The 17,743-nt window shown below is 30.9% G+C and overlaps 1 long non-coding RNA gene across 3 annotated transcripts; it reads left to right on the top strand.

Annotated features, from left to right (window-relative positions):
• The first annotated feature begins 4,447 nt into the window (after positions 1–4,447).
• Positions 4,448–8,958, top strand: LOC145954117 (uncharacterized). Of its 3 annotated transcripts, XR_014431282.1 has the most exons (5): positions 4,448–6,552; positions 6,630–6,698; positions 7,423–7,535; positions 7,860–7,972; positions 8,895–8,958. It is a non-coding gene; the product is annotated as an uncharacterized LOC145954117 (long non-coding RNA). The 3 variants fall into 3 exon arrangements; XR_014431281.1 differs by lacking the exon at positions 8,895–8,958 and having other exon boundaries at positions 7,860–8,870; XR_014431280.1 differs by lacking the exon at positions 8,895–8,958 and having other exon boundaries at positions 7,423–8,870.
• The last annotated feature ends 8,785 nt before the right edge of the window (positions 8,959–17,743 follow it).

Genomic DNA, 17,743 nt, shown 5'->3' with positions numbered 1-17,743 from the left:
ATTACATGTAAAATTGATGATGGATTCATGTTTTAGGTAATATTTGAAGTGTTTTGACCAATCGAAATATTATATTAACTGGTTGGTTGTAGAAAACGCATGAAATCATGAAGTTGAGTCTATGACCTTTATGTTTCGTATGTTATGAATTGCGAATTGAATGTGTATGATGTTGGATAATTTCCTAGTGTCGTTTATGTGCTATTCTGATGTATATGACTATGAAAAGTTCCTTGTATAAAACTAAGTGAATATGATGTGAAAATGTGAAAAGTGAACATGTGACCTGTAACATGATATTATGAGATAATGTGACATGAGATATGGCGAGACATGACAAGTGAAATGGTTAGTCAATGAAATAGTGAATGTGTGACATGCATCGTGTGCATATATGACACTAGGTGTGTTGCTTAGGCCACATGCCAGTGATGTATTGAGATATTGCAAGTGTACCTTGGGTCACCAGTGATATATTGAGCTATTCCAGGTGTACCTTGGGTCACCAGTGATGTATTGAGCTATTCTAGGTGTGCCGCTTAGGCCGCATGCTAGTGATGTATTGAGCTATTCCAAGTGTACCTTGGGTCACTAGTGATGTATTGAGTTATTCTAGGTGTGCTGCTTAGGCCGCATGCTAGAGATGTATTGAGTTATTCTAGCTATACCTTGGGTCACCAGTGATGTATTTATGAGTGAACGTGCCCCCGGGTATGTTGTTGTAGCAACATACCAGTGATGAGAAATGTGCAACTTCCGTATGGTGCCACATCATGCATTTGTGAGTCGAGTCCATGACATCATTGCATGATAAGTGAATGTGCATGTTTTCTAATGTATTTGTAACTTGAGAGTTGAGCTTGGTTATGTGTAACTTGTATGGTATTTGTTATTATTGTGTGTGTGTGTTGCCTAACATTTATTTCTACATCTGAACTAAAGTGAGATGTTTCTCACTCCCTTGTTGCTCTGTGTATTTTTATTGTGTTATAGGTGATCATCGGCATGAAGATATTGGTGATAAGGTTTAAGTCTCATTGTGGGGTGTGCTCTAATAGGACATGTGACATCAGGGCTTAGCTAGGATTAGCCTAGGAGTTTCATTACAATTATTGTGTTTTGGAAAAATTAATGTTTTATTTTGTCATCATTTTTGCATTGGACTTCAATTTGTGAAATATGAATGTGAACTCTCTATCTATGTGTTTTGGAACCTTGTTTCGATTTAGAAAGTTTTATTTACTGAAGAATGTACTTTATATTTATTGTGTATTATGTATGTGGGGTAGAGGGTGTCACATGTTAAGTCAGACAAAGCAATTCCCAGTAAGTTTTTGAATGAGACAAATATAATACATGTTATTTCTAATAAGTGTGTTAGTGTTTCAGAAAAACATAAGTACAGGCAAGTTGAAGAATAGAGAATGTGTATATGCCAACACAAAGGAAGAAAAGCTTCAAGCCAGACGAAAAGACAACAAACACAAGACGAAGCATACTATTAGTCGAAGTCTCAAAGTATCAAATACAACATAAAGATCAGAAGAAGCAAAGTCGTATGATAGATGAAAACCCACATGTGAGCCACAATAAAATGAATTAAACATCAGACAAAGGTGTGTCAAGGACAACCCAGAGCGCAACACAAAAACGCAAAGAAGAATTGGTCAAATGTAAGCCCCAAATCTGTTCCTCCTTTACTATTCATTTTTTCTTCCTTGGCTGAAATTGAATCCTTTTCTCCTCTCCTTCTTGTTTTCTGAAGATTGAGTTGAGGAGAAGCTAGGTTTTGGTGCTAGGGAGCTTGAAGCTTGGGAGAAACATGGAGTCTTGTGGAAGGTGCTGAATAGAGGTGTGGATTGCTAGCTGGAGGCACGAATATGCTTTTTCTTCTTTCTCTTCCCCGAAGCTCGGATTCTTCTTCTCCGAGGTAAGGGAAGCTAGTAGGTTTGCAAGTTGTGTTTTTGATGATTTGTGGTGATCCTATAGTTGCATGTTGATGTTTTGAAATGCTCTTAGTTGTCTGTTACAGTGGGAAGTGTTTGGAGATGGTTGCATGTGTTGGGAATTCTCTGTTTGCAGGTTGTTCAAAAATGGTTAAGGGACTGTGCTTCTGTCACAAATGGCTAAGCCGTTTTGAAGGGCTGAGCCCTTTAAGGGCTGCGTGACAGGGGAGGGTTTCTGGAACCAAAGAGCTGAGCGCTTTTGAAACAGCTGAGCCATTTTGAAGGGCTGAGCCCTTTGGGGGAAGAGAGCTAGAGGAGAATTCCTGGAGGTAAATTTGTAGCCTTGGATCTTAGTTTTACAATGGTGCTGGAATCACCCAAAAAGAAGTTCTAAAACTCTAGATATGGTTGTTTTAGTGAAGAGGGGTCAAGCTGCCAGCATTGGTTATAGCTGTTGCGGTTTTTAGAATTTTTAACAACTAGATGATAGAATTAGGAATTGGTGTCTTCATGTGAGTTGTAGGAAATCTTCTTATCTTTCATATGAGATAAGGATGAGCATGATAGGAGTAGTATAACTCCCGATATGCTATTTTATGTAAAGGTTGTCATTTCACAAGGAGTGATTTGGATAAGTTGAAAGTTGTCTTGGGTGCATAGGTTAATTCATGTTATATATGTTGTGTAGGTTGGCATGATATATGAGTTGTAAACATGATGGGTGAGTTGTATTATGTGTTGAATATGTTGTATGTTGTGAAGTTGTTGATCAATTATATGTTGAATTGATGATATGGTTGGAGCATGTTGAAATTAAGTGGTTAAAGTTGTTTTATGTTATGAGTTGGCTAATTATGTTGTGAAATGTGATGAGATGATATCGTTGAAAGATATTATTTTATGATGATTGAGTTGTAGATTATGAGTTGAGCCGTTAAGCTGTTGAGTTGATCATATTGTTTAAGTTGTTAAGTTGAGTTGTGATGTATGTTGATTATGCTCTTAAAGATGTTAAGTTGAGTTTTGTTGTATGTTGATTATGCTGTTAAAGATGTTAAGTTGAGTTGTGTTGTATGTTGATTATGTTGTTAAAGATGTTAAGTTGAGTTGTGTTGTATGTTGATTATGCTATTAAAGATGTTAAGTTAAGCTGTGCTATATGTTGATTATGCTGTTAAAGATGTTAAGTTGAGTTGTGTTGTATGTTGATTATGCTGTTAAAGATGTTAAGTTGAGCTGTGCTGTATGTTGATTATACTGTGATGATGAGATGTTGATCACTAGGACTAGAGGAGATGTTTTTTTGAAGTTACTTATCCCATTGTGTAGATTGAGAAAGTTATGGTACTTAGAGAGCCCAATTTGTTGAAAACCCTCCTTGGGAAGTTGTCCCTTGGAGTGGACATTGTTTTGTTCTCCTCTAGGACTTAGTTGGTCCCATGTGTGGGCAAGGTCGAGGCACACGTGTACAAAGCACCCACGGTATAGGGACCAGATCAAGTTATACCAACTACAAGTGGCCAATCGAGTAAAGTACGAAGTCAGGAACTTAGTTCCTAATTGAGTATCGAAAGGTTGTAGTATTTGGAGGATAGTCGATAGGGTAATTCCATAGGTGGCTTAGTTAAGCTAGCTAATATTGTGGTAGGCCTAAAACCCAGCTGTTCTATCCTGACATAGTACTATATTTCCTTGTTTAAGTGGCAAAGTCTGAGAAATCGTTATCGTGCTGTGGATTAACATCCAAATTTGCTGTTTACCTAGCAAGTCCAAAAAGGTTCTTTTTTGTCGGTTCGGTAGGACCTAGCCACTTAAATTGCTCACCCATGTTGTAGGAGATCTCCGAGTTGAAATGCGTGACGACGCATAAGTTTTTGATACTACAAGAAAAATTGATATTATCTACGGAATATTATCTACGGAAATTTTTCCGTAGATAAAATTTAATTATCTACGGAATATTTTCCGTAGATAATATTTAATTTTCTACGGAATATTATCTACGGAATTTTTTCCGTAGATAATTTCCAGTTATCTACGGAAATATCCGTAGATAAGTTATCTACGGAAATTTCCGTAGATAACGTATCTACGGAAATTTTTCGTAGATACGTTATCTACGGAAATTTTCGTAGATAACTTATCTACGGATATTTCCGTAGATAATTTATCTACGGAAAAAATTCCGTAGATAATATTCCGTAGGTAAAACATTTTTTTTATAAAATAATTAAAATATTTAATTTAACATCATTAAAAAAATTAATTATTATAAAATTTATTTTTTTTAGTTTAATTATTTATTATAATACTTTTTATTTACTAAAAAATTATTTTTAATTAAAATATAATTTAGAATAATGAATAGCTTTAACTTTTGTGTACCATATTTAATGGAAAACATAAAGAAAAGATGAATTCAGTTTTACTTTATTAAACGTAAGAAACAAATTAAAGATTAAATTTTTTTAACAAATAAAAATTAATATAAAAATTAATAATTTATATTTCTATTTATATTAATTATAAATATTTCTTATATTATATAATAATTCATATAATTTATTTAATATTTTTTAAGTTAAATTTGATTATCTTATTTTTAAAAGATTCAATAATTAATTTTCTTATTTAAATATTAAATTTATTTTGAAAATACTCAATTGAGTCTTTAATTTTTTAAAATATATTAATTTAATCAAATTTCTTTTCCTTTTAACTTCAATTATTTTTAAAGATTAATTAAATATATATATTATTATTATTCATAATATAATAATTAATTATCGAGTGGTGTGTAATACTTAATAAAAGTTACACCCGGTATTACTGTTAGTATAACCTGTTTGTCTATATATATATATAGAGACAGAGACAGAGAGACTGAGAAAATGAATGGAAGAAAAATAGTTAAACATATAGTTGTTTGATTATATGTATATAGTAATAGATAAAGGGAAATATATATACGTCATCTTGTAACTAATTTTTGTCTCCAAAATAATGGATAATTATATACCCTCAATTCTTAAGAAATAAATAAATAATTTTTAGTTATTAATTTAACTTTTTATTAAAAGATTTAAAGACATGAAATGTATAATGGTATGTGATAACCTAAATAAATAAATAATTTTTAATTATTATTAACGATCAAACTGTTCAATTTAAAAATTTTAATGCATAGATCAAATTTACAAATTTGTAAAAAATTTAAAAATCATTTGATACTTCATTTCATTAATTCAAATTGACGGATAATCATAGAATCATTTTATACATTGATTAAAATTAATGAAACGAAGTATCAAATGATTTTTAAATTTTCTAACAATTTACATATTTGATCTATGCATTAAGAACTTTAAATTGAACGGTTAGATAATTGAAATTTCATAGAGAAAATGAGTTATTGAACGGAGTAAGTCTATGTAACTCTTAGAGTAAAAAGATCCATCTTCTTTAATATATATATATATATATATATATATATATATATATATAATTTGCTTTCCTTTTGTGTTTCATTTTCTGTTTATGGTTTTTTAGTTTATTAGTTGTCATGGTACATGTGTTTGTTACCTTTTTCTTTAATTTGGATTTTATACGATGTAAGTTTTAATTAGATATTCAGCGAATCATATTAATAAAGATTTGAACAAATTATATTACTATTAAACATCCGATAAATAAGGATATATTTAAAGAAATAACTTATTTAAGATATTATATAATAAATTTTTATGTAATAAGATCAATGAATAATGATATGTTTTAAGAAATAATACTTGTTTAAGATCTTATATAATAAGTTTTTATATGATAAGATCTTATAATGTTATATTACTATATATTTTTGAGAAACTTGAATTGAATCTTTAATTTTTAAAAATAAGATTAATTTAATCAATGTTTACTTAATTAAAAAATAACTTATTTAACATATTTTAATAAATAAAACTTAATTGATACCTTCTAAAATAAAAATAATGTTATTAAACGTAAGAAACAAATTAAAGATTGAATTTTTTTAACAAATAAAAACTAATATAACAATTAATAATTTATATTTCTATTTATATTAATTATAAATATTTCTTATATTATATAATAATTTATATAATTTATTTAATATTTTTTAAGTTAAATTTGGTTCTCTTATTTTTAAAAGATTCAATAATTAATTTTCTTATTTAAATATTAAATTTATTTTGAAAATACTCAATTGAGTCTTTAATTTTTTAAAATATATTAATTTAATCAAATTTCTTTCCTTTTAACTTCAATTATTTTTAAAAAATAAGAGTAAATTTAATTTTAAAATAAATCAAATTCAATAAATTTGAATAAATAAAAACTTAATTAATACTTTTTAAAATAAAAATTATAAAATTAAAATGAGTATAGTTGCTGACCCTCTGAAACACTCTCAAATGCACTCTCGAACCCTACCTCTTGCTCACTCTAGAACGCTCTCTCTCGCACACCGTAAGACCCAAACCCTCTCAACTCAGTGAAACCTAAAACGCTTGTTTATCTTCAACAACCCTCGAAGGAAACATTGAAGTCGTATTCGACGAAGGGCAACACAGGGAAGTCATTTTAGGTGCGTATCTTCATTTTGTGTTTTGGTTGTTTTTGCCTCTCTCATCTTGTACAAATGCGTGGGTGCTAATGTTTTAGGGTGTGGAGGAACTCCCGGAGGAGGTTTTCGGAAACGCAGTCGTCCTATTGTGCGACTCCCTTGTGAAGGTATTTGTTTCATTTTAGGGTTTCCTCTGTTTCCTCTGTTTCATCATTCTGTATGAGCCTGATTTTGCAAAGTTGATATAGCCCTCTGTTTTGTTTTTGCGATGCTTCATTCTGTGTCCAGTATGTCGTTTAAAGCATCTAATTTATTTATTTTATATTCTATTTGTAGTGATTCAAAATGTCTAACAATGTGATTGTTGTATTATCCAAATAAATTGATTTTTAAATAACGTAGTTTGTGCTTGGATTTGGGTTTGCAAACTTTATTCTATATGAGCCTGATTTTGCAAAGTTGACTTTGGTTAAAGAATGGGTTTGAGTGAATGGATTTATATGTGTTTGAGTAGACACATGAAAAATTGATTTTTTTTAGAAAATATGATTGTTCTATTACTAAATATAATCGCCAGGAATGCTAATAAAAGACACCTTCTAACGATTTCTTCTTAATATTTTTCTTATTATTAGTTGAAATAGATTAAAAATTATAAATTTTGTGAGTCTCATTTTATGCATGATCTAATAGTGACCCAATAACGCATGATTGGAAACATTCAACTCTCATTGATCGTATATTAGAGTATAAGAAAGAGGATGATAAATAGAGTGTGGCTAGAAATTTTCTTTTAATCATACATGGAGAAGTAAATTCAACAACCACAAGACCATAATTGCATTGGCTTGTGATATTTTTTTACAATGTTGACGATAGCCTCTGTTTCAGGTTTATCAGGTTCCTGATTTGATATATTTACAACATAAGAATTTACTAGCAAGTGCTGCAAGGACTTATTTGAACTACGAAGACAAAATCAAGTGCTGCAAGGATCCTCATATGTAAGTCAAAATTACCTTATGTAATATCGACTTTTTCACAAACTTTCTCATTTAATTTTTTCACAAACACCTATAAAGTTACAAGGGATTTTTTGCAAGTTAAGGAATCAAATACCTATCTCAATCAAAAGGCTCTCAAGCTAGATGCTAATCTAAACTAAGCCTAAATCTCAATCTTGATTACCGCAATTGAATAGTCACTAGCTTATACTAATAGTCAATCTTTTTTCAGCTAACAAATTTTTTTAAAGTAAAATACTGATCTTTTATAATAATTAGCTTTCATATTTTTTCATTCTTTTGTGACAATGGAGCTTGATGCAGAGTTGAATTTATCTCACATTGGCTGTTCTAGCTGCTATTCTGGTCAAAGAGATTCCTGTGCTGGTGGAAATCAAAACAAGGAAGAGGAAAAGAAAGTCAATACGGGTTTATTGGTAGGAAGTGGGGAATATACTCTTGTTTATTCAATTCAATATTTTTTTCCATGCCAGCGAGTCAATTCGGCTTTCCTGTGTTATTGTTTTAATTTTGTGTTTATAATTTAGTTATTGGAAACAATATGTCGGTAATAATTTAATTGCCTTTGTAGTCTATAGTGAGAACTTTGGGAATGATAGTCAACTAGTCAGAAACATTTCAAAGGATTTTTAAAACTTAGCACCCAAACAATTAGAGTGGTGGGTATATAAAAGCATATTGAATGCTACTGATAAACAAGTGAATAGAAATCCAACTCCACTTCACTTTTAGTCTATATTTCCTCAACTTATGAATAATGCTAAATAGTACAGTACAATTATTTTGGCATTCGTATATTCCTCTTTTATGTCATCTATAACAATCAAAACTGGAATCACTTCAGTAGTTAAAATTGTAATGGTGGTAGTTAAAATGGTGCATAAAATTAATAGTTATTATAAAATAAGTTTCGAAACTGTATGTTATAAATAAACTGTAATAGATGATCGACCAAATTGGTTCTTTAATAATTGACTCCTGAAATAAATAAAATGATCAAATTATAGTAACTTGGAATTTATATAATCAAATAATGATAGCATGGGAGATTGATTTTAATATTGAATTGAGGCTGGTGTTGATCTAGATGGAAATTTAGTACTCCTATTAGCATGTAACACAGGAAGGAATCTAAAGTTAAAACTTTGTTTCTAACTTGTACAGCTGACTTTTACCTCATAACATGGGTAAATTTTACCACATGTTAAAACATTAGTTGTAATTTTAGTGTTGTTTCATAATTGTAGGCAACTAGTATGTGTCATCCAAAGTTTGTTCGTTCATAATCTATTGTTCGTTCATAATCTCACTTACCATATTAATGTGTTTTCTTGGCAGCATGTTTGTGTCGACAGTGAAGAGGCTGAGGGTGTTGAAGAGATCTGATCTTCCTGCTTTTACCTGTGAGTTGGAGTATTTAACTTAATTTAGCAGAATTTATGTTTTGTTTTGGTTGTGATGAATGATTGAAGAAATGTGTTTGATTTTTGTTTTGATTTTTTTCTCTTAAAAACGCTATTGGAGAAGTTTATGCACACATACTCTATGTATGTGTTCAAGTAGCAATATCAGGTTGCTATGCCGGTCCTATCTTCAATACCCTCATTGGTTTAGGCTTGTCTCTTGTGACTTCTACTTGGTCAGAGTACCCTGAACCTGTTGTGATCCCTAAGGATCCTTATCTGTGGGAAACAATGGTGTTTTTGGTGGCTGGATCCTTATTATGTATAATTTTATGCAAAAATAGTCTTATTTTACACTATGACATGGAAACTAATTATGCATAATTGCTATGAGTATTTAGATTTTAAAGATGTTTGATTTCATATTGTGATTATAAGATATTTAAAGAAACCTGATAAGTGATTTTATTAATATTTCTGACCAGGTAAAACTATTTATAAAGATTGGTGTGGAAAGGTAAACAAAATAATTCATGCAATGTTGAAATTAGTTACCTACGGAAATTTCCGTAGATAAATAACCTACGGAAATTCCGTAGATAAGTTACCTACGGAAATTTCCGTAGGTAATTTATCTACGGAAATTTCCATAGGTAAGTTATCTACGGAAATTCCGTAGATAAGTTACCTACGGAAATTTCCGTAGGTAAGTTATCTACGGAATTTCCGTAGATAATTTACCTACGGAAATTTCCGTAGATAAATTACCTACGGAAATTTCCGTAGATAAATTACCTACGGAAATTTCCGTAGATAACTGCATCCGTAGATATATTCCGTAGATAAACGCATCCGTAGATAAATTCTAAATCCGTAGATAAAATCCGTAGATAACGTTATCTACGGAAAAATTTCCGTAGATAATGTTATCTACGACCTTATTATCTACGGATTTTTTTCCGTAGATAATTATCAGTTATCTACGGATTTTCATCATTATCTACGGAAAAATTCCGTAGATAATGCTGATTTTTCTTGTAGTGTATGTTTAATTGATGATTGATATGAGTTGTATATGTGTTATTGTGTTGTAAAGCTGTGATTGAGTTGTGTGTTGTTATGTGTTGTATGTTGACCCTGTTGAGGATGATGATAGTGCTGTTATGTTGTAAGTTTCTTCTAAACATGTGTTGTTGAGATGTGTGCAATACATTTGTTGTTTGTTGTTTTTGATGAATATGGTAATTATTCCAATGGTTTGTATAGTAATTGCGTTGAAGTATTGATACAATGGTGATATGTTGAAGTTGAAATGATATTAAGATGTATAGTATACGTGTTGTTGTCTTCTATGTTAGATGTCAAGATGATTATATAGTTGTTGTGTTGCATATTTAATTATTATGAGTTGCTTATTGTCTCTAGCTTACCCATGCATGTTTCCATGTGGTTTGGACTACGATGATCATACATTGTATGGGAGCAGGGCAGGGATAGACTGAGAGATAGCTGCTAGAGGCCATAGGAGGTGCCTGGAGTTGGATTATTTTTTTGTAGGCTACCTTATAGTAGCATATTTTGTTTATATAACTGGTTGTTGTTGGTTGCTTGATTAGCAACTTGTGTTGTAATTATTTTATTATACTATTTTAGTATATATATTCCTGTAGTGTGTAGTTTTTTTCCGTAGTGTGATGGCCATTGCGGGTCGTTACATCAAAGATTAGAAGAAAGTCAACTGCACATCAGACGAAGGACAGCACAGACTGAAAAGCATTTCAGACATAAACAAAGTCTATCCATTCCCAATGTTGACTAGACAAAAAGAAGTCAAAGCATCAACGTCAAATGCTCAAACAAAAATCACAGATTGAGACGCATAAGACCAACAGACGCAGACGAAGAATGCCATGAAAGCAAATAAGGAATCATGTATCAAAGGACAACTCAGGCATCATCTACGATCAAATGAAAGCTCTCAACATAATCGCGTGATTAAAGGAAGAGAGGAAGAAGAAGAAGAAAAGCACGCAAAAGTAAAAGCATGCATGTGCCATAAAAAGTACATTACTTTTTCAGATAAGGACAATGCTTTACAGCTACGTGACCGAAAAATGACAAAAAGGTTCCTAGGTCTCTGCTAAACTCAGACACTACTGCTAACAAAGCCAAGAAGACTACACACAATGTCTATGAACAGAAAGCAACATTTAATGCAAAATCCTAAGCATTAAATGAAAGATCAAACTAGTCATAAACGACTACATCTGCTTCGACAAACACTTGCAATGGGTAAATTCTACAAGACTATATATATCACTATTTCAAACCTTGAAAGGTTGGCTTTAGAATTGGAAAAAAAAAAGAGTAATATCAAGCCCAAGAAATAGAGAAATCAGAGACAGAGCAATCATAGTCAAATGTACAATAATTGTTTTATTGATCTTTGTAGACTAAGGAGTTCTAAGTGTAACTTAGGAATATATACCCTAGTGAGTGTTGTAAACCTATGTATCCTCTCTATGAGAGTAAACCAAACACTCAAAATGATATCTTTGTAGATCTAAGGTTGCATACCTTAGAGAATGTAGCAAACATATGTATCCTCTCTATGAGAGTAAGCCAAACACTCAAACCAAACCATTTATTTATCATCTGTAAAGCCTGAAGAGGCTAGAAAAAGAATACTTGTAAAAGCCTGGAGAGGCTTGTCAAACAATACTCACTGCGAGCTAAAAGTGGCTGAACAAAGAATACTAATGCTAATGGTGAAGTTAGCGGGCCAGGAGTTGGTCGAAAATACTCACTGAGAGCTAGAAGTGGCTAAACAAAGAATACTAGCGTTAATGGTGAAGTTAACAGGCCAGGAGTTGGTCGATAATAATAACTAAAAGCTAGAAGTGGCTGAGCAAAGAATACTAGCATCGACAAGTAAACTTGACAAACCAGGAGTGGTTGAAAATACTTGGGACCAGGAGTGGTTGTGACCTGGGTGGTCTATAATACTCACTACAAGCCTGAAGAGGCTGATTAAGGAATACTAGCGCTGATGAGTGAAGTTGGCAAGCCAGAAGTGGTTGATAATACTATATGTACTTCATTGAATATCTAGTGAAACCCTTCATTTGAAGGAGACTGGACGTAGCTCAATTTGAGTGAACCAGTATAAAAACATTTGCACTATTTTGCAATGTTTCAAACGTACCTTTAATCAGTTGATTTAATACAGTGAAAACTTCGTCCAATGTTTATCGTCCATTGCAACTATTTTCAGACGAAAACCACACTTTTCTAATTGATTATCATAAAGAATGGTTTTCATTAAAGAAGCATTTTCTCTGTGTAGACGAAAAATTTTTAGATGCAAATATCTTTTGTTGAACCAATCCTGCACAATTTCAATTAAGCATTTAAAATAACATTTTTATTGGACGAAGAAGGAGTTCCTTTCGAAAACGTTTTTAAAATTCCTTTGTTCACACTCACACATATTCAAACCCCATTCTATGTGTTTCTCATCTAACTTCAACTCACTAGAAGGAAATATTATTAAGGTCTGGTCGGGATAGCTAAACCACACAATATAAATCCCATTTACACAATAGGGGAGACTGAGACTTACAAACCAAGTTATCCCCAATGACTGATCCCCAAGCTTTTACACATGGAGACCTTCCCTAGCGGTGTATTCCATATCCTACCCTTAAAAACATTTATGCAAATGATGCATGTAAATCAAGACTTTATGCATTATCATACCATAATATCATATCTCATTATCATATAACTTCATCATGTTGTTTCAACCATATCAATTTACCTTATATCATATAATCATCAAAGATATTCATTAAAGGTTAACATTGAATAACATAAGCAATTCATGTCATTGCCAATCATAGATCACAAGAGAGAAGTAACATGAGATTCACATTACACATTTAAAATTCATCAAACAAAGAAGGAAATAAAGATAATAGAGCAACTAATGCTCAACCCCAATTTGGGTGCTCAGCATAAGGCTTCTAAAGAGTAACCTTAACTCTATGGTTGAGCCATGTTCAATATGAAGCTCATGCTCAGCCTGAGGATCATAGAAAGTAATACTAGCTCTCTGCCACCTTGACGCTCAATGCCAAAATTGGCGCTTAGCATGGTTTATTCAATTAGAAACTCTGAAATCTACGATTTTTGCATTTTGCATTTTGCATTTAAATCATCAATCTCTTCATACAATCGGTAAAAGTATTCTGAATCATGTGATAAACATTAAAAATGGTACAATTTACTTAAACAATTACGTCTTCAAACAATCCTCTCATACAACTACTAATGTATTTCATTAGGGTTTCCCATAAGAACCCATAGGAACACCAAAATCTGCAATTACAAACCATGACACAGACACTACTCATACATGCATACTAATTACATCAATTAGAAAATTTAAAGAGAAATAGAGACGAAAAGACACATTTGGGGAAAACCGCTCACACGTAGTCATACAATAGAGATAGGATTGAGGGTCAATCCCACTACCTAACATACATTCTCACACCTAGAGTGAGGTTTCTCACACCTCCTTACCTTATTGAGCAGAAACTTGCTAAGATTTACATTGATGAGATTGTGATATTGTGTTGAATACCATCTAGCATAATGCCAAATAGAGATCCTAGATTTACCTCAACATTTTGGGAGAGTCTACAATAGGCTTTAGGAACCCAACTTAGACTTAGTTCGACTTATCATCCACAAATCGATGGTCAGACTGAGAGGACTATCCAATTCTTAGAGGATTTGTATAAAGCTTGTGTATTAAACTAAGGGGTAGTTAGGATAACTTTTTGCCTTTTACTGCATCAAACTGCTCTTATCGTCATAATAAGGTACAGGGAAGGGAAACGAGTAATTCATGTGTAGGATTATAAAAGAGAACGGGTAGTGGGAGATATCCCTAAATTCCTAAGATTTTTCTTTCTTTTCTAAAGCCGAAATTGATGATCCAATTAGGTTCTAAATTGAATTGGGAACTTGTTTATTATACTATTTGGTAAAATTAATGTTTCGATATATAACTGAATTCTTTGGAATGTCTTTGTGGGTCAGGGTTTCATGAGGAATTTGGGTATTGTTAATTGATATGTGATTTCACAAAATTAATGACGTATGATGTGTTTTTGTTTAAAAATAATTGTTTCTGACCGATTGGATTAGAAAAAGGATGACTGTATGATTGATTATGAATTTTTGGGGTGTACTGTTTGTATTGCATTTTTTGAAAAACGTGTTTGGCATCGAGCATCAGTTCTTGGTGCCAGGCTTGCTTTCATACTGATGAATGTGAAGCCCAGACAGAATTTCGTCAAGCGTGGGACATATCACGTCGGGCGTGATAATGTGATCAGCTCCTAGTGGTTCCTTAGCATTAGGCATGATTTCCTGATGTTGGGCGTGAGAGAGACCTGATACCCTCTATTTGTTCTTAGCGCTAGGCGAAATTATAAATTCGTCGGGCATGAGACTATGTGTATGCTCTCTACTGTGGCTTAAAGTCGGGCACAACTTGGTGAAGCTAGGTGCATACTATAAGTATGTTATATGTATTGATGTGTTTGATGATGAATGTGAGTTGTATGATGTGCATAGATGGGTATTGTATGATTAAGTATGGGATGGTGTGTGTTTAGATGAATTGGTGTACGAAAATGGTTGGATGTTATTATTATTAATTGTGCATTGGCATGAAAAGAAAGGATGAAAGTATGAGGTGACATGGCATGAGCATTGGTGCATGTTGCATACACATTTACCTTGGCCATAAATGGTGATTAACAGGGGATGTATCTTTATACACTAGCCATAAGTGGTGATTAATAGTGTGATACCGGTCATAAGTGATGTAAATGATGTGACCATGCGTGACGGTGCCTGAGGCGATTAATGTAGTTCGCCCATTGTGCGACACTTTGAATTGATGTTTCCTAGAAGGTTGCATTGCATACGTATTGATGTGAGCATGAGCATGATGCATGAGTTGTATTGTGATGTGGTTGTTGTGATATTAGTGGATGGATATATGAATTAATAATATTATCGGGATTGGTCATTATAGTGAATTGTACATGAACTGATTTTATGTTGACTTGAATTCTTTCTTGTGTTGCACATGTGAATACTTATTTTTCTCACCTGTATATATATTTGGTTTTATTTTAGGAAATGTCTCAAGTGATGAGGTTGGCTTTCAAGGTGCTAAGAGCTGATGCAATGGATTTGCTCTGATAATGTGATATCGGGGTTTAGAATAGGAATTTATATTTCAAACTAATTTATGATTTTCTTTTTGTTTAGACATTGTTCATAATCGTATATTCTATAAATGTTTTCAATTGATTTGATGTTCAAGGTGATTTACATTAGAACCTGTTCTACTCAAATTATAAGATAATTTCTTCCTCATTTTAATTGTTATATGTTGTGGTAGAACAGGGGTCAATGAGACAAAAAGTATCCCAAACTTTTACCTTTATAAGGACCGTCACAATAGAAATGAATTGTAATTCATTATCGATATATATATATATAATAGCCTAGTAGTTGGAATGATAGGATTGGGATAATTATAGGCATGGCAACAGGGCGGGGTGGGGGCGGGTTTTATGTTTCCCGCCCCCGATACCCGCCAGGCGTAAAATTTGGGTACCCATCCCTACCCCGACGGAGTTCAGGTTTCCTCGCCCCGCCCCCGCCCCTGCTCCTATTTTTTTTCTTTTTTTCTTTTAAATAAATATGAACAAATTTTAAAAAAATAAAAGTAAAATAATATAAATTTTTACATATAAATATTTTTAATTTTGGTTTATATATATATATATAAATAATTTTTAATTATATTATTAAACGGGATGGGGGCGGGGGTAAGGGCGAGGGCGGGGACGGGGTAGGTATTAACATCCCCATCCTTGTCCCTGCTCCCAATTTTATCAATCGGGAAAAATCGAACCCGAACCCGATAAACACGGGTTTTTCCTGTCCAAATCGGGGCGGGTTCGAGCATATACCCACGAGGATGGGTTAGATTGCCATGCCTAGATAATTAGAAGCGAAAGGACCTAAATTCGATTCTTGTCATACCTTTATAATTTTCAACACTCACTATAACCAAAAAATAGAGAGACTCTACCTATGATTAAATACCATTTTTGAAACTAATAGCAAAAGAAAGAAACTTGTAAATATAAATATAAATATAAATTAACAAATACAAACTAATCAATTATAAATATAAATTATGCGCAATAAAAACTATAAATAATAAAAAAAATCTGCAATAAATAGAGAAACTGAAACAAAAATTTAATTAAATAAATTATAAATTATTATCGATAAGAGAACTCTCAATAAATAATCAATTCTACAAATAAAACAAAAGTAATTAAGTAAATTATAAATTATTTTCAAGACTAGAATTCTTTATAAATTATAAATTCTGCAAGAAACAGAAGTTTAACTAAATAAATTATAAATTATTCCCTGGAAGATAATTATAAATAAATTATAAAATTTGCAAGAAAAAGAATTTAATTTAAAAAATTATAAAGTGTTCTAAAAAAATTCTTATAAATTACAAATTCTGCAAAAAAAAAATTAATTAAATAAATTATAAGTTATTCTCGAAAAGATGAATGGAATTAAACTAGCTATATAAATTTTGCAAGACACGGAAATTTTATATCAAGAAAAAGAGAATTCTTAATAAATTATAAATTCTGTAAGAATAAAAAATATAATTAAATAAATTGAAAATTACTCTCAAGAAGAGAATTCTTTATAAATTATAAATTTTACAAGAAAAAAAGAGTTTAATTAAATAAATTATAAATTATTCTCAAAAGAGAATTCATAATAAATTACAAATTTTGCAAGAAATAGAAATTTACTTAAATAAATTATAAATTATTCTAAAAAAAAAGTCTAAGTAAATTATATAAATTTTAGTAAGAAATAAAAATTTAATTAAATAAATTATAAATTATTCTTAAGAAGAGAGATTTTAATAAATTAAAAATTCTATAAGAAACAGAAGCTTAATTAAATAAATTAAAAATTATTCTTGGGAAGAGAATTGTAAGTAAATTATAAATGTTGCAAGAAACATAAATTTAATTAAATAATTATAAATTATTCTCAAGAAGAAAATTCTTTATAAGTTAAAAATTCTACAAGAAATAGAACTTTAATTAAATAAATTATATATTATTCTCAGAAAGAGATTTCTAAATAAAATTATATAAATTCTACCAGAAACATAAATTTAATTAGATAGATTATAAATTAATCTTACGAAGAGAATTCTAAATAAATTATTAATTTTGTAAAAAAGTGGAAATTTAATTAAATAATTTATAAATTATTATCAAGAAAAGAATTCTTTATAAGTTATTAATTCTCCAACAAATAAAAACTTAATTAAATAAATTATTAATTCTTCTCAAGAAGAGAATTTTAAATAAATTATAAATTTCAAAAGAAATTGAAATTTAATTAAATAATTATAAATTATCCTCAAGAGAATAATTCTAAATAAGAATAAAAAATTTAATCAAATAAATTATAAATTATTTCCAGGAGGAGAATTCTAAATAAATTATTAATTATTTCAGAAACAAAAATAATTAAAAAAAAATTATAAATTCTGAAGAAGAAAATTTTAAATAAATTATAAATTCTGTGTGAAACGAAAATTTAATTAAATATATTATAAATTATGTTTAAAAAGAG

Source organism: Cajanus cajan, chromosome 2 (assembly GCF_000230855.2).
Source record: "Cajanus cajan strain Asha chromosome 2, NIPB_CcT2T_4, whole genome shotgun sequence".
Classification (NCBI taxonomy): Eukaryota; Viridiplantae; Streptophyta; class Magnoliopsida; order Fabales; family Fabaceae; genus Cajanus; species Cajanus cajan.
This window is presented reverse-complemented; position numbering and strand designations above follow the sequence as displayed.